The sequence below is a fragment of the Pelobates fuscus genome, chromosome 4, assembly GCF_036172605.1.
Source record: "Pelobates fuscus isolate aPelFus1 chromosome 4, aPelFus1.pri, whole genome shotgun sequence".
Classification (NCBI taxonomy): Eukaryota; Metazoa; Chordata; class Amphibia; order Anura; family Pelobatidae; genus Pelobates; species Pelobates fuscus.
Window position 1 is genome coordinate 59,786,262 of NC_086320.1, and position 19,365 is coordinate 59,805,626.

The following is a 19,365-nucleotide window of genomic DNA, read 5'->3' on the forward strand; positions in this document are numbered from 1 at the left end:
TGGAAAATCTTTAAATTGGGAAAAACAGAGAGGAGGGGAAGATGAATATGATAATAAGACAGAAGAGAGAAGAAGAAGCCAGAGAAAGAAAGATAGGGAGTCGGAGGGAGAGGAAAAGGGGAGTCTCCTGGAAGTCTACCAGGACTCTACTTACAGAAAATAAGTTGAAAAAACAACTTTCTCACACCTGGATGCACCTCGAGCTTGGGATTCTATGGCTTATAGAATTGTGTAGACATGCCATAAAGGAGGCTATAATTTCCATAATAGTAAAAAGACAGGTAAGGCTGCACCAATAAAACAGTAAAAAAATAAATCTAGGAGAAACAACGTTCCAATAATAAGGGTTTAATCCACTGAAATAGGAAGTCAGAAATAAAAGTCTCACTAATATATCAGGATAGGGTGGGGTGAAATCCTCAGAAGTTGATCCATCCGGATGGCTTAAAATATTCAAATATGTGGAGAGACAAAGGGGAGATACAACGACTAATAGTGCAATATGCCAAAATCCTGAGTTAAAATTAAATAAAGGTAGGTAAAACAATCACATTGAAAAGAGCTATACCAGCTCTGGGATGGAGGGTTTATAGCGGTATAATCCCTGCTTAGCGGATATGCAGGAGTGGTACGTCCGTCAATACAGTCCGGGTATCCAAGACTCCAACAGGTGATAAAAAGACAACAATAGTGCTCTCAATGTGATTTAAATTAGATATAAAATAGATAAAAACATACTCACAAATATAGAGCAGGAATTACTGCTCTATTTATAAATCGTTGGTGGAATGATCCACACCTTGTATTTGTTTGGGTACAGGAACAGATAGACGTTTTCCAGAAAAAATAAAATTAGGTATAAAAGCATAAAAAAGTGTATATATAAATTACAATAAAAGAAAAGTTGGTACAACTTGGGTAACCAAAATACTTTTATTGCTAAAATACAGAATTTAAAACCATAACGCGTTTCACCAAATGTGGCGTCTTCAAATGGAAGAAGCCACATTTGGTGAAACGTGTTATGGTTTTAAATTGTGCAAATGGAAGAAGCCACATTTGGTGAAGAAGTTACATTTGCGTATTTTAAGAGTTATGTCTAGCTGATCACTGGTTTATTTTATTTAGAGACTGTCCCCTAAACATTAATCATCTTTTATATTACAACTACAGACACAGCTTAAAATCACAAAACTAATGAACTGGTTTATTTTATTTTGGTTGTCTCATGATTCAGTCATATGGCATTTCAGAGTTTTGAAATTAATTTTGGAATGAGCCACCGATTGGCCAAAATTCAGATGAATCTCAAATCATTTGACACTGAATGCAGATGGCTAATGCGAAGGTATACGAAAAGCTAAGATCTTTGAGAATGGAAAATTTTGCAATCAGTTAAAGCCAAGTCAGATACCAACAAACAGATACTATGGGAAAACTTGCCAAATCATACTAAGGAAATCAATAAAAGCAAGGAAGGCTCTATCGTGCTAATGAAGCTATTGACAGGGCACCTCTCCAATGGGCAGACAGATTTTATTAGCAATACATGAAAAAATTGACAAACAATACACAGTGTCTTTGGCGCAAACAATAATAAAGTGCTTGGAGTGCATACTCAACCCAATGTGAGATGATACAATCTGATGTTACCTGTAACTGGTTGATATAAATATAAATCTTGATTGTAAAACTCATAGATATAGTAACAATAAAAGAGGAGGTACAAAAAAGCAAATTAATAAGAAAAAAAAACTTATGGTGTAGTATTTCATACAAACAAACATAAAAATAATATGGTAAAACTAACACTCACAATATGAATGAATAGCACAAAGAAAATGTATGCAATATAAGCATTGCCTTCTATGTGGCCACTTATCTCTGGCAAAGTGCACTCGTGAATTTCCTGCAAGTCCTATGGTATCAAGCCCCACTTGAGTATGAATCAGAGCAGAGGATGATTAAGGTGCCTGAGAAGTGCAAAGGTTCCTTCACCGTGTGCTGGTAGGAAAGTCCTTGTATAAATGCCAGTTTATAAAGCTTGATGTGTTTTGCCTCTATCTCAGATTTTCTCAAGAGCTGTCCTTTCATTTACCGTTAGGATGCAGGAAGCACCAGCAGTAACTGTCTGGTACATAGCCACTGTTGGCAGACTTAGAGCTGCAATGTAAACATTGCAGTTTCATTGGAACTGCAAACTTTTACATTGCAGCACTAAGTGCAATAGGGACACTGTACCCAGACCACTTCAATGAGCTGAAGTGGTCTGGATACCAATAGTGTCCCTTTAATCTTATATCACTTTACGTATGCAATGATTCTTTTTTTGTACTATTCGCCATTTAGTGGATCTCTCTCTCTCCCTCTCTCTCCATTTCTCTCCCTCTCCCTCTCCATTTTGTTTAGGTATAACACTGTCTTCACTATGTCTTATTAGCATTTATCACTTCACAACCTTTCACAGAATTTCACCGATGTTCGATTGTTTCACTTTTCACGATTCCGCTTACTAACATTTCTTTTCCATCTTTCTTTATAACATTCCTGCTTTTCAGTTTTCATATGTAGGTCTATAAGATATTAGGTTGCTTTTGGCCTTTTAAGTTCATTCAAATTTTTCATGGTATTTCATCACTGTGTCAGTGTTTCATGATCTACTAGATAGAGTTTTGATACAGTTTGGATAACGGCATCCTTTGATGTGTGTCTTATTTCACCCATTGACATGCAAATCAATTTATAACTTTTTTGACATGCATTTGGGCAAACGTTCAAAATCAGCAGGGGATCAAATAAATTTTTACCTCACTCTATCTATCTATCTATCTATCATTTATCTATCTATCTATCTATCTATCTATCTATCTATCTATCTATCTGTCTGTCTGTCTGTCTGTCTGTCTGTCTGTCTGTCTGTCTGTCTGTCTATCTATCTGTCTGTCTGTCTGTCTGTCTGTCTGTCTGTCTATCTGTCTGTCTATCATATACTAACCCCTCAATTTCCAATACTTTTTTGAGGTTCTGTCTATAGTAGGAAACTAGACTTTCTTGAAATTTACATTTTGTTTGGCACATCTGATGCTAATCCATTTGATGGCTCAGTTTTGCCATGAGTCATCAATGGGGATAAAAAAAAATTGAGCCATATTCAAACTTGCCTATTAGTGTTCAACAATATAAAAACTGCTAAAATACCGCCTAGCCTGCTAGCAAGGCAATATTAGGCATTTTGCTATGACAATTTTAAGTTGGCAAAACAAGATTATTAATATACACAAGTGCCCAAAAATCTTTCGTAAAATATGTATTTCTGAAGTTTGTTAGCTCATAATATCGGTCTTTTTTTTTCAGAATAATACCATAAAAATTAAATTAAAGATTATTTGAAAGAAAAATGAGTGCTGCAGAATGTAATGCAACACACTTTAGTTAAAAAAATGTAAAAAAAAATTATAAGCTGTTATACACAAAAACTCATGATAAAGCGTATTTTAGACATTTTCACCAGTTCTGTTAGTATTGAGTCAGGAAATCTTTTATCATGATTACAGCCTTGCAACAGCAGCCCATGGGGTGAAACAAGTATTTCAGTTCATCAGGTGTTATAATGTATAAAAAGATTATACATTCCCTTCTTTCAATTGACTTTTTTTATTGGTTGTTTCTGACTAACAAGTTTTTTTTTTTTTTAACCCCTTCAGGACGGAGTCAATAGTGCACATTCTGATCAAAACAAAACGTAAACAAAAACTGGAATTTGCGCTATATGTCTGTTCACCCGTAGTTCCCCTCTTTCATATTATATGCACCCACACTTATTATATATCATTTTGTTCAGGAGAAGCAGGGCTTTAATTTACCATTAACTATTCATATATGGAATATAATTTATTATGAATAAAATAAAAAAAACTGTGAGAAATTTATTTATTTTTTAAAAATGTGTAGTTCCACCTCACATTTTAGCTGTAAATGTCATAATACTGTTAGGTTTTACTGCACAAAATGCACATATTTGTAATCAGCGATGTCTCACGAGTACAACAGTACCCCCCATTAACAGGTTTTATGTTGTTTTGGAAAGTTACAGGGTCAAATATAGAACGTTCCATTTTCAAATTGAAATTTGCCAGATTAGTAATGTTACCTTTGAGACGGTGTGGTAGCCCAGGAATGAGAATTACCCCCATAATGGCATACCATTTGAAAAAGTAGACAAGCCAAGGTATTGAAAGTGGGGTATGTTTAGTCTTTGTTAGTAGCCACTTAGTCACAAACACTGGCCAAAGTTAGCGTTCATAATTTTTTTTGTGTGAAAAAAGCAAAAAACTAATATTTGGCCAGTGTTTGTGACTAAGTGGCTACTAAGAAAGACTGGACATACCCCACTTGCAATACCTCGGGTTGTCTACTTTTGCAAATGGTATGCCATCATGGGGGTAATTCTCATTCCTGGGCTACCATACGCTCTCAAAGGCAACATAACCAATCTAGCAAATTTCAATGTGAAAAAAATGAAACGCAAGCCTTATATGTGACTCTCTAACTTTCCAAAACACCATAAAACCTGTACATGGGGGGTACTGTTATTCTCGGGAGACTTCACTAAACACAAATATTAGTGTTTTAAAACGGTAAAACATATTACAACAATAATATAGTCCATAAAAGTGCCGTTTGTTTGTAAAAAAATGCAAAAAACGTAACTTTTACTTAAAATATCATCGTTGTAATACAATTTACCAGTTTGAAACACTAATATTTGAGTTCAGCGAAGTCTCCCGAGTAAAACAGTACCCCCTATGTACAGGTTTTATGGTGTCGTAGAGTATTACAGGGTCAAATATAGTGCTTGCAAATTAAATTCTCTGCACTTTCTCCCTGTGTTGTCAGGCATGTCAATCAAATTTGAATTAATCAAATCACATAATTATGTTAAAAGATTATTTAAATATACATGTAGAATTTTAATATATATACATATATATGTATTTAAATTCTACGTGTATACTAATGTAATTTTTTATGTAATTATATGTATTTATCTATATATATATATTTGCGGTTATTTGTATTTTATATATAGATAGATATATATAGAATGCCATTCTAAGTGTATTTTGTTACCAATATATATATATTAATAACAAAATACAGTTAGAATGAAATTACATATGAATATATAATTTATATTAAATTTTGTTTCAATATTTTATTTATTTATTTTATTATTTTATTTATTTATTATTTTAATTATACGTATATATATAATATATATATGTACATCTATTATATATATAATATATATACATATTATATATATGTAACATCATTCTAAGTGTATTTTAATGCTAATATATATACTTATATTAGTATTAAAATACACTTTGTATGACGTTACATATATATAATATGTATATATATTATATATATAATATATATACATATTATATATATATAAAAATATTTTCAATTTATTTTTAAACATGTTTAATTTCTTTTTTTATACTTTCTTACCAGCAGGGGGACTGTCTGATATTTTAGAAGGTCCCCTTGCAGGCAGATCCATAGCCAGCTATAGGGGGCCATGTGATCGCTCTTTGAGAGCGATCACATGGCCCCCGGGGGCCTCATTTGCCGTGGGAGGGCTGCCTGGGCTGTCAGGCAGCCCCCCAGAAGAGGATCGCGGCGGAGGTAAGTATAACTTACCTCCTGGGGCTCAAAGCCGTTACGGCGTTCCATGCCGCCGCAACGGCTTTAAAGCCCATTATAATGGGGACGGCATGGAACGCCGTAACGGCGTTAACGGGTTAAACCTGTTCCACAGTTTTTCTATCGGTTCCGAGTCAGCAGTGGCAGCTGGTGAAGTTTTAAGATGGTGGGGACCCAGACTCCTCCCTTGGAGTTTGACTCTGCCTCGTAACTTTGTTGCGACCATCTTCTGAATGCTGGAATCTGACCTGTCTGCTTAACCTCGTGAGCTCAACACCTAATGATAGGCCCCATACAGTACACATTAGTGCATACAATACAGAGTTACTCAAACAATACTCAGAGCTAGGTACAATACAGAGATATCTATACAATACATAGAACTGATCACAATACAGACATACCCATACAACACACAGGTATAATAAAGAGATAATCATACAATACAAAAAAACCTAGTGCAATAAAGAGATTCCAACACAATACGTGGAGCTGAGAATAATACATGAATACCCATAATATGCCCAAAGATGGAGTAATGGCAGTTTGAACACTGGGATTCATTTAGTACATTTGTATTTGCTTTACACAGCCATGTTACAGCGCTGCTGTCCATTCCATGTGTTCCCTATTAAAGGTTAATAAGTGTGCAGGGGGCTAGATAAATACCACTTTCTGCCTTTTTAGCTCAAAGTGGCAACCAACACTGTTTGTCTTGACGTGGCAGATGAGCTTACGCTTTTATGACCGTTCACTCTATGTTCTTGTTCACAAAGTATACAATGACAGCAGATGTGCACTATACCTTTAAGGGTTTTATAAAAGTAAGACAAAGATAAACTTCATCATTTGTATAGCACAATTCTTATATACTCAAAATAAACATTCAAAAAGCAATTTAAAACAGAAAATCAACAAGAGAAAAGAACCTAAACCAAATGATCTATTTACCTTCAAATCCACCTTTTCTCATTATAGGAAGATGTATGAACGCATGAAAAGACAATCAAGAATGTTTTAGTGTATCAACAAAAGCCTAGTTAACCATATTCGGTGTCTTCCTAACCCACGACTGCATACATCTTGCATTTGAAACATTTTGTTCTTTGAAAACAATCTTTTTTAGCAGTTTAAATGTCATCTCCAGCTCCATTTAACAAGGGAAAAAAAAGACAAAATATGAAACATGTGTAACATATAGCATTATACCATTGGCCACAGATGTAACTTGTTGTAAAATATGGGCTGACATTTTAAAGCATGTTTCCCACATACTGTTTGTTTCTGAGTGTTGTGCTCTCTGAATGATACACATCATTTAGAAAGCTATAATCACTAAACAAACTAAATTAATCAATTTACCGGCTATGATGAAAGGAGTAATCAAGTCAATTTTTGTTATTGGAAAAGGAAATCAAGCTGGGGATTTGCTGTGTTTTCCTTTATTTCCAAAGTAGTACATGGCGTCATACGTATTAAATAGTACGTGTCCTCTTCCTTCTACTTAAAACCAGCATCTAAGCCTGTCTGATGGGACTTCATGCTGTCAACCACTTAGAAGAATCGGTTTGTAAAACAATCACATGCACATATGATGCAATGTACTATCTCCGACCTAATCTCTTAATTTCATATTGTGAAGACTTTGAGTCATCTAGCATTTTATACATGCAAAATATTGTTTGGTAATTTAAAAAGATTGGATATTGAAGTGAATTGTGAATTTATTTTCTAACAAAATAAAGAGTTTGTGATAACTAGTTCCCAGAAAAAAAACTAAATATTGTATAAATAATTAATTTGTCTTGAAATGAACGTGGGGAGATTAAGGCAAATTTCAAAAGTTTGTCAAGGACTGTTTGCTATTATACATATGTTATCGGCCTTAGCTTGTTTGTTTTCCATTCTGGGTTTTGAGGGAGATATATGAGACAAAAGAAAACTGAATTAAATATAGGGCAAACGTATTGGTAAGTAAAGAAAACAATATGCATAAACTTTGCGAAAAAAAAGGCAGGTATTTGCAAAAAAAAAAAAAATCTGTGACCTAGGGCTAGCAATGTTTCTACGATCTCAAAACAACCTGGTTCTTACAGTCCTCATTTTGATATGAAATTATATACTCTTTTAACATTATCAAAGCTCTGTAAAGTTCATATGGTAAGTAAGTTGTATATTTTATTATGACTTTTTGCAAAGATGGCTAAGATAAGGGGTGCCCAAAAGGTAGATCCCCAGATGTAGAACTACAACTCCCATGTTGCTTTGCATGCATTCAGAATGATTTTAGAATGACAAAGCATCATGGATGCTGTAGTTTTAAAACATCTGGGGATCTACCTTTTGGGTACCCCGACCTAGATTTTTTTTTCAGTCCTTATGGTGTGAATTGAAACGTCCTAATGTTTTATAATTGTTATAGTTAAAACTACAGAATTACCTATATTAATTTATCTTCTTAAGTTCAACTGAATATTGTGCAGCCTTCCCTACTGTCATGGACTGTGTTAATGATTTACAGGTCTACCTTGTATTTGTCATGGTCAATGTCAAATGTATGTTTGGTAGATTTAACACAAGGTTCAATGTCAGGCTGTTTAATCTTAGATAAAACTGGTGTGTGTTTGTTTCTTTTTTTCTTTTATTGATACTTAGAAATGAAAATAATAATGGAACTGATAATTTATATATGATGTACTTGCCTACACACTATTTTAATTGTTTAAAATATTCCCATAGGTTTACACTAGAAATAATAGTAAGAAGTTTTCAAAATGTAATATATGTACGGTAATAACCTGAATAATGCTCACCTGCAATAATCTATAGATAAAAGTAATAATTGACATACAATATAACTGTTATATGTGTAGTCATAGTATAGATGTCTTACTCTTATTATAGAAAAGCCTCTCAATTGCATTGAGTTGAAATCAAAATTATTCAACCCCCATTGAAAGTCAGGTTTATGTTTCAGCGATTTGCAATGAAGTAAATAAAAAAAACAAGAGCAATTTTAAATTGCTCAACACAATGAATACTTCAAGTGGTTTCCAAAATACAACTGAAAATGCAACTTTTAATGACTTCTCTAGTCTCAATATGATTCAGACCCTTCATGGCAAGCATCTTTAGTACCTAGTAGAGCACCATTTTGCTGCTATGACCTGCTGCAAATGAGACACCTTCCTCTGGCAGTTTTTCTGAGTAAGCTTAGCCCATTGTTTATGAGCAATGGCCTCCAGTTCAGTAATTGTCTTGGGTTTGCGCGCTGCAACTACCTTCTTCAAATCCCACCAGAGATTTCTATAAGCTTTAAGTCAGATGCCACTGTAGAATTTTACAGGACGCCTTCTGCAAATAAGCCTTGGTGGAATTTGAGGTATGCTTGAGATCATTGTCTTGTTGAATGTTCCAAAGACGCTTAACCTTCAGCTTCCTCACAGACGGCATGACATTTTCTCCTAGAATTTCCTGATATTTCATTGAATACATTTTGCCTTACCCACACTGCAGGTTTCCAGTGCCAGAGGATGCAAAGCAGTCCCAGAGCATTATGTAGACACCACCATGCTTAACTGTAGGCAGAGTGCTTCTTTTCAGCGAATGCTTTAATCTTCTTCCTCCAGAAATACTTTCACTGAAACCTCAGTGCCTGTTGCCACCAAGTCTTGCTGCAGGTCTTTTGCAGTCACTCAAGGGTTTTACACAACCTTCTTTCTTGGAAATCTGGTTGCAGCCATTGATAGCTTTCTTTTTTTCTACCCCATCCACTGTTCCTTCAACTTTGAACTTGTGAACTATGCTTCCAACGGTGTCTCTAGGAGCATTCAGTGCATTTGCAATCTTTCTCTATCCTGTTCCTTGTTTATGAAGGGCGATGATCTCTACTCTTAACTTTGTGGACCATTCTTTTGACTTAGCTATATTTCTAACATGCAGTCAAATGTGACACTCAACAAACCCTTAGCCAGTTCAGGCATTTCAAATGTTCCAACTCAACCACACCTGGTGCAATTAATGAAGTTCTTGACTAGTTGCATCAGGTGTGTTTACGATAGCACCTGTTTTTCATGTTTGTGCTGTTGTGAGGGACTCTATTCATGAGGATGAATAATTTTCAGACTGGAGAAGGCATTATAATTAGCATTTTCTGTTGAATTTGGGGAAATTGCTTGAAGTATTCATTGTGTTAAAGCTATTTCAGCTGAAAGTCTGAAAAAATGAGGCATGTGCATGGGAAAAAATTTTGGTTCAGCATTCTGAAATTCGGGACTTCGGCAATTCGACACTTTGGAACTTCGGCACTTCGGCAACTTCGGCACTTCGGAACTTCTCTTGCAGCCGCTTGGTAGATAACTCCCTAATTCCCACGGTATTAGGGAGTTATCTATCAAAAGGCTGAAAGACCTAAATTGGTCTTTCAGTCAAATTTACTAATACTAAGTCAAGATTACTCAGTATTAGTAAATTATGCCCATACTCGCTATACCGCGAGTAGGGGTATGCCTGAGTGGCGGGTGGGGGCGCTAAATTAGAATGAGGAAGGGGACCTAATGTCCTCCCCCCTGGCCCCCACCCCTGAGCGGTGGGTGGGGGCCCTAAATACTAATTGGGGGGAACCTAATGTCCTCGCCCCTACCTCTGAGAGGTGGGTGGGGGCCCTAAATTAGAATAGGGGGGGACCTAATGTCCTCCCCCCTGGACCCCACCCCTGAGCGGTGGGTGGGGGCCCTAAATTAGAATGAGGGGGGGACACCTAATGTCCTCCCCCTGGCCCCCACCCCTGAGCGGTGGGTGGGGGCCCTAAACACTAATTAGGGGGGGACCTAATGTCCTACCTCCTGGCCCCCACCCCTGAGCGGTGGGTGGGGGCCCTAAATACTAATTAGGGGGGGACCTAATGTCCTCCCCCCTTGCCCCCACCCCTGAGCAGTCTACAATCTTGTCCCTGACATCCTTGGACAGCTCGATGGTCTTGGGCATTGTGGAGAGTTTGGATTCTGATTGATTGACTGCTTCTGTGGACAGGTATATTTTTTTATTTTTTGTTCTGTATTTTTGTAGTGCATTGCAGGAATAACAGCTTATTAGAGACATTTCAGGACAACACTTTAGAAAATATCTGTATGCAAACCTTATGCATGTCTGAGTTACTGCACTTTTTTAAAAGTAATAATAGTAGGTATCAGTAAGCATGGTAGATAGGGGTAGTAAAGCAAAACAATGACAGGGATTCAATCAATGGTAGCTAGGATATCGTCATAGGCTAAGAAGGGGTGTAATGTTTGAATACCATAGAAAATTGAAAATCATGTCAAAATATTGTAGCTGTAGAATTGTGGCCTTAGTGAAATATGAGTCCATAATCAGTGACTTTGCCTCAATTACTATGGAAACAGGCCTGTGTTCAGAGTCCCGATCAGCCCATGCCTGCTCTGGGCGGCACATAGCCCCCTGGTAGATCCTGTAGCCAAAGAGCCAGTGGCCCAAACCGATATGTGCCAGTGAGTCGAACAGGGTACCTCCAGGTTAGAAGGTCCATTCGCTGTGGCGCTGTGGTCCATGCGCTGTGGCACTAGGTACCTCTCTCGGCAGCCCCCAGATCTATTAATGGTCGTCAGAGAGACATGCTGCGATCCTTTCATGTTCTTAGGTGGCTTGGAGGCAGGGGCTTACCTTATTCTAGCGGTGTTCCCTCTTTGGGAGCGCATCAGCCTCCTTGGAGGTGCATAAATATTTGGCCCGGCATAGGCTCTCCTCCCTGGGAGCCTAGGAGGACTCTCCGGTATCTGAAGTGCAGCCAGGTTGGAGCCAGCCCATTGCCTCCTCTGGAGCTTGGACCAAAAGTCAGCAAACAGTTGGTCTAATTTGGCCAAAGTGGAAGACGCCTGGTGTCCAGTGTCGGGTACGTAGCTGCCATCCGCCATTGCACATGGGGTGCCTCTCCGGCAGCCTGTTTGTCAGGATTTTTAGCTTGATGTCAAAAGTAAGTCCCGGGAAAACCCTTACCAGCAGTGGGGTGGGGGTGGGGGGGAGAGAATAACCCAAGGCAAGCACTGCGGTTCAGAGGATTTAGTGATAGAGGAATCGGCCGCCTCCCCCATGCCACTTCAAGTAGTCCGTTTGTAGGCCGCAGTTCCGCCGCAGGTGAAAACCACCAAGTTCAGACTTCGGAAGTGGCTAGTCTGGAGCCCATAAGAGTACAGGATCTCAGCAAGTCGTGGAGGGTCACAGAGATAAGAGTTAAGTAGCTTAAGTCCTGCGTTAACACCAACGCCCTAAAAGCTCAGTTGAGATGCGTCCGATCGGCTTGATGGTCAGGCCCTGCCCCAGGCAGGTGTCTTTTATACAGGTAACGAGCTGAGATTAGGAGCACTCCCTTTTAAGAGATCACAATATATTTATATAGAGGAAAAAATCTCAGGCACTCACTGTAATAAGTTAAGCAGCTTTAATGGACACCGCAACGTTTTGAACCTGTACCCAGGTCTTTATCAAGCTTGACAAAGACCTGAGTACAGGTCGAAACGTTGCGGTGACCATTAAAGCTGCTTAACTTATCACAGTGAGTGCCTGAGATTTTTTCATTGATACATATCCTATGGGGTATGCTGATCCATACTCCGTTAGCACCCTGTGATTTATGATTGAGTGCATCCCTCTTTTCTCTTTTGGTAATATATTTATATAGAACTGATTGGGGGAAAAGGAGCAGAATCATAACCCACTGATGGGGTTGAAAAATAGACCTAACAGAAAAAATCCTGAGGCCGGCAGAATGCCATTCGATCCTTTCCTTCTCAAAGGCACTAGATGATTGTAGTTAGACAAAGAACAATCTTCTCAGATCAGCCCTTCCACAGTGTTACTGCTAATTTGGAATAAGAGGGTGGTCCCTCGGTGCTGAGGAGAGACCTGTTTTTTTCTTAAGCTGCTTCAAAACTGTATTAACAACATAATCACTGAGTAGAGTGTTTATGTTGCTTAGAATACCCCTTTGATCAGATTTATTTCATATATTTATAATCATGAAATAAATACATATTATTTAAAAAAACAATGATCACTGTAGGTACACCCGATATAAAAAAGTTATGTGATTTTTTTTTTCATCGCTATAGTAATTAACAAAAATTTAATTTTTCTACTTTGTAAATGTTTTAACACTTCTTCTGCGATATGGTTTTAGTAGTAATCGGCGCAAGGATAATTATATAGATTTTTTTGGTAACTGCCTACTGCATACATTTCTAAGGATCGGTAACTTTCACGCTGTAACAATTGACCTATTAAGCTATTTTTATTCAGACTCACACAATGATCAAACAAGTAGAACAGCTCTTACTAGCATAACGTATAGCATTCATATTGCTAAATCCCTTTAATCTACAATATTTTCCAACTACTTGATCTTTTGCCGTCTTTAAACTGTGTGTTCCTCCCTCTCCCACTCCCTATATCTTCGTTTCAAATTATGACAGATCTTTTTTAACATTCCCCAATGTGCTCCTCTACTTATTTACTAAAGTGAGAATTCAAAGTGAGCTTAACATTTAAGCATGTTTGTGGACCCAGGACATACAATGTTTGTAGACCCAGGACATACTATGTTTGTGGACCCAGCACATACTATTATTATTATGATGATATTTATAGAGCGCCGTCAAATTCCGCAGCGCTTTACAATGGGTGGACGCAGGGCCGGCGCTATCTGTAAGGCGGACTGGGCAAACGCCTAGGGCGCCCCTTGGGAAGGGGCGCCGCCAGGAGCGCCGGCCCCCCTAATGCTGCAGCCGCCCGAGCGCTCTGCAGAGAGCCTCAGGCGGCTGCAGCTTTGCCCGGGCTGGTGCATCCATGAGGGCGCACCGCCCGGGCGCAGCATGAGGAGAGGGGCTGACAGGAGGGAAGCGCTCAGCGCTCCCTCCTGTCACTCCCTCACTGTAGCGTGGCCGAGCCCTGTATGGTCCACCGGTACAGGGAGCATCTGTCTCCTGTACCCGGCCGGACTAACAGGAAGTGCACACTGAGTGTTCACTTCCTTTTAGTCCGGCCGGGTACAGGAAACAAAAGCTCCCTGTACCCGCGGACCATACAGAGCTCGGCCACGCTCCAACACAGGTAGGGGAGGGAGGGGGAAGAAAGAAACAGGGAGGGAGGGAGGGAGGGGGAAGAAAGAAACAGGGAGGGAGGGAGGGGGAAGAAATGAACAGGGAGGGAGGGGAAGAAAGAAACAGGGAGGGAGGGAGGGGGAAGAAAGAAACAGGGAGAGAGGGAGGGGGGAAGAAGGAACCAGGGAGGGAGGGAGGGGGAAGAAAGAAACAGGGAGAGAGGGAGGGGGGGAAGAAGGAACCAGGGAGGGAGGGAGGGGGAAGAAAGAAACAGGGAGGGAGGGAGGGGGAAGAAAGAAACAGGGAGGGAGGGAGGGGGAAGAAAGAAACAGGGAGGGAGGGAGGGAGGGGGAAGAAAGAAACAGGGAGGTGGGGGAAAAGAAACTAACAGGTAGGTGGGGGAAGAAACTAACAGGGAGAGGGGGAAGAAACTAACAGGGAGAGGGGGAAGAAACTAACAGGGAGAGGGGGAAGAAACTAACAGGGAGGGGGAAAAAAACTAACAGGGAGGGGGGAAGAAACTAACAGGGAGGGGGGAAGAAACTAACGGGGGGAACTAACAGGGAGGTGGGGGAAGAAACTAACTGGGGGGAACTAACAGGGAGGGGGGAAGACATTAACAGGGAGGGGGGAGTGACAGGGGATGGAGGGGGAATGAGAGTAACAAGGGAGGGGGGGAGAAGAGAGTGACAAGGGAGGGGGGAGAGATTGACATCCATCACACACACACACAATCACACACAATTCACCCCTTACACACAAAGACAACGAACCCCTTGCACACAGAAATACACACAATGCATTACACACACACACACGCAATGCAACCCTTACACACAATGCATCCCTTACACACACAGAAACACACAATGCATTCCTTACACACACTCAATGTACCCCTTACACACACTCAAAGCACCCCTTACAGACTCACACACTTCATCCCTTACATACACAGAAACACACCTTGCAGCCCTTACACATACAAACACAGATTCACACAATGCATTCCTTACACATATCAGGACATCCCCTACTTACTCCACCCCCTGAGAACAAACTCATTGGTGGAACATGAAGGTGGACCCTGGGACCCAGACCTTGAGCTGTGTAAAGGGCCCCCAAAAAATGGAGCTGCTTCCCGTTCTCCCAGAACATTGATTTTTGTGACCACAGTTACAAACAGCCTCCAGAGATCCTGTTCTACACCAGACCAGTGGAGCCAGACTGCAGCTAGAGTCCATCATCATCCTCATCTGCTTGTAAGTAGGCAATCTAGGATATTATTTGTGGCACTAATCTCTAATTTACCTCACATTAAAGAAACACTATAGTCCCCAGAACCACTGCAGCTTAATGTAGTGGTTCTGGTGTCTATAGCCTGTCCCTGCAGGCCTTTCAATGTAAACACGGCGGCACTGCAGCACTAGCGTTAGTTAACATGGCAGGTCATATGGGTGGGGCATTGTGATGTCACGGGGGGGGGGGGGCGGCGGCAAACTTTACTTTTGCCTAGGGTGGCAAAAATCCTTGCACCGGCCCTGGGTGGACGAACAGACATGTAGTTGTAACCAGACAAGTTGGACACACAGGAACAGAGGGGTTGAGGGCCCTGCTCAATGAGCTTACATGCTAGAGGGAGTGGGGTAAAATGACACAAAAGGTAAGGATAGTATTAGACTAGTGACAGTTGCAGAAGAGGAATCAGTTGGGAGCTATTAACAGTTTAATTGATACGCTTTTATGAAGAAGTGTTTTTTAACGATTTTTTGAAGGAGTGGAGACTGGATGAGCATCTAACGGAGGAAGGAAGCGAGTTCCACAGGAATGGTGCAGCCCTCGAGAAATGTTGAAGGCGAGCATCAGAGGTGGGAGTACGGACAGAAGATAGAGGTAAGTCTTAAGCAGATCGTAAGGGCCTAGACGGGACATACTTGTGTATAAGGGAGGATAGATAGGTGGGAGCAGCATTATGTTGAGATTTGAAAGCAAGAACCAGAATTTTAAATTAAGCTCTATATTTTATAGGAAGCCAATGTAGGGACTGACAGAAGGGTGAGGCATGGGAGGTGCGGGCAGACAGGAAGATGAGCCTCGCTGCCGCATTCATTATGGACTTTAACGGCCCAAGTTGGGAGCACGTAAGACCACTGAGAAGCGGATTACAGTAGTCAAGGCGAAAAAGGACAGTGGAATGGACCAACACCTTAGTCGCATCTGGCGTTAAGTAGGGGCGGATGCGCGCAATGTTTTTGAGATGGAAATGACAGGATTTGGCGATAGATTGAACATGAGGCTTGAAGGAGAGGTCGGAGTCAAAGAGAACACCTAGGCAGCGAGCCTGCGTGGTGGAGCTGATGGTAGCACCGTTGACTTGGAGGGAGACAGACACAGGAGTAACAACACTTGAGGGAGGAAAGACCAGAATTTCAGTTTTGGTCAAGTTTAGTTTAAGGAAATGGGCAGCCATCCAGTTAGAAACAGCAGAGAGGCAGTCAGAGACATTAGTCAAGAGGGACGGGGACAGATCAGGAGAGGACAGGTAGATGTGTGTGTCATCTGCATAGAAATGATATTGAGGTCAAAGGAGCTAATGAGTTTACCAAGAGAGGCAGTATAGATGGAGAACAGTAGGGGACCAAGGACTGAACCTTGGGGGACACCAACAGAGAGGAGTTGGGGAGAAGAAGCAGAGCCAGAGAAATAAACACTGAAAGAGCACTGGGAGAGGTAGGAGGAGCACCAGGAGAGAGCAATATCTTGTAGACCGATATTGCGGAGGATGAGAAGAAGCTGTTGATGATCAACAGTGTCAAAAGCCACAGACAGGTCAAGGAGAATTAGGATAGAGTAGTGACCACGAGATTTTGCAGTGAGTAGATCATTGGATACTTTGGTCAGTGCCGTTTCCACAGAGTGCTTAGCGCGGAACCAGAGTGAAGCGGGTCTAGCAGAGAGTTGGACTCAAGGAAGTTTGTCAATCTCGCATACACAATTCTTTCAAGGATCTTGGATGCAAAAGGCAGTAGCGAGATAGGACGATAGTTGGATGGGGAGTTAGGGTCAAGTTTGGGCTTCTTTAGAATTGGGGTTACAGTTGCATGTTTGAAGGGCGATGGAAATATACCAGAGGAGAAAGAGAGATTGAGAATTTTAGTGTTAGCTGGAGAAAGAGAAGAAGACAGAGTACGGATGAGATGCGAGGGAATTGGATCTAGGGAGCAGGTGGTGGGGCGGGAGGACTGGAGCAGAGCAGAAACCTCTTCCAATGTAGCGGGTGCGAATGAACATAGAACAGCAGAGGGAGTGAAGTTAGGGGAAGTATTGTAAGGGGAAGAAGAAAGATGAGAGATCTCTTCTCTGATTGAAGAGATCTTGTCAGTGAAGTGAGTTTCAAAGTCTGAGGCGGTCAAGTTAGTAGGTAGAGGAGGAACAGCAGGGCGAAGAAGAGAGTTAAATGTGTGAAATAGTCGTTTGGGTTTGCGGGAGAGTGTGGTTATGAGGGTATTGAAGTAATTCACTTTTGCAGAGGAAAGAGCCAAGCTGTATGAGCTCAGCATAAATTTATAGTGGAGAAAGTCAGATGCACAGTGAGACTTTCTCCAACAGCGTTTTGCAGAGGAAAGAGCCAAGCTGTATGAGCTCAGCATAAATTTATAGTGGAGAAAGTCAGATGCACAGTGAGGCTTTCTCCAACAGCGTTCAGCAGTTCTGGAGCATTTTTGGAGGTATCAAGTGAGCTTGGTGTGCCAGGGTTGTTGTTGGGGGGGCCTGCGGCGTTTAAATGTACAAGGTGCCATGATGTCTAGTTGGGAGGAGAGGGTGGAATTGTAGAAGGAGGTTGCAGAACTAGGACATACTATATTTGTGGACCCAGGACATACTATGTTTTTGGACTCAGGACATACTATGTTTGTGGACTCAGGACATACTATGTTTGTGGACTCAGGACATGCTATGTTTGTGGACTCAGGACATGCTATGTGTGTGGACTAAGGACATGCTATGTGTGTGGACTAGTGTTGTCGCGAACCCGAAATTTTCGGTTCGCGAACGGCGAACGCGAACTTCCTCAATGGCGCGAACCGCCATTGACTTCAATGGGCAGGCGAATTTTAAAACCAACAGGGACTCTTTCTGGCCACAAAAGTGATGGAAAAGTTGTTTCAAGGGGACTAACACCTGGACTGTGGCATGCCGGAGGGGGATCCATGGCAAAACTCCCATGGAAAATTACACAGTTGATGCAGAGTCTGCTTTTAATCCATAAAGGGCAGAAATTACCTAACATTGACACCTGTCCTCTTTAAAATCTAAAGCTTAAGCTATTGTTAAAACAGATATGAGTGGTGGCACTGACTGTGCAAATGGGCAAGGCATCCAACCTGACACAGAAGCTGGCAGGCAGGCAACTGCTCTTCTATTACAGTGAAAAAAAATGATTTCTTTAAAATCTAAAGCTTAACCAATTGTTAAAACAGATATGAGTGGTGGCACTGGGCAAGTAGGCACAGTATCCAATGTGAACCTCACACAGAAGCTGGCAGGCAGGCACCTGCAATTACATTACACAGGAAAAAAAAAATAAGCAGCCTGATGTTATAGCCCTAAAAAGGGCTTTTTGGGGTGCTGTCCTTACAGCAGAGATCAGATGAGTCCTTCAGGATTGTAGTGGACACTGAATACCCTAGCCTAGCTATCAATTTCCCTATCTACTCAGCAGCAGCTAAACTTTCCCTCCTCTCACTAAGCATGCAGCTTCAGAATGAATCGAAAATGGATGCTGGGAGGGAGGTTGGAGGGTGTGGAAGGGAGGGAGTGCTGCTGATTGGCTGGAATGTGTCTGCTGACCGAGAGGCACAGGGTCAAAGTTTGCCCAATGATGACGAATAGGGGGCGGATCGAACCGCCCATGTGTTCGCCCGCGGCGGCGAACGCGAACACGCTAAGTTCGCCGGGAACTGTTCGCCGGCGGACAGTTCGGTACATCACTAGTGTGGACCCAGGACATGCTATGTGTGTGGACTCAGGACATGCTATGTGTGTGGACTCAGGGCATGCTATGTGTGTGGACTCAGGGCATGCTATGTGTGTGGACTCAGGGCATGCTATGTGTGTGGACTCAGGGCATGCTATGTGTGTGGACTCAGGGCATGCTATGTGTGTGGACTCAGGACATGCTATGTGTGTGGACTCAGGACATACTATGTTTGTGGACTCAGGACATGCTATGTTTGTGGAATCAGGACATACTATGTTTGTGGACTCAGGACATGCTATGTTTGTGGGCCCAGGACATGCTATGGGTGTGGACCCAGGACATGCTATGTGTGTGGACTCAGGGCATGCTATGTGTGTGGACTAAGGGCATGCTATGTGTGTGGACTCAGGGCATGCTATGTGTGTGGACTCAGGGCATGCTATGTGTGTGGACTCAGGACATGCTATGTGTGTGGACTCAGGGCATGCTATGTTTGTGGACTCAGGACATACTATGCTTGTGGACCCAAGACATACTATGTTTGTGGACCCAGGACAA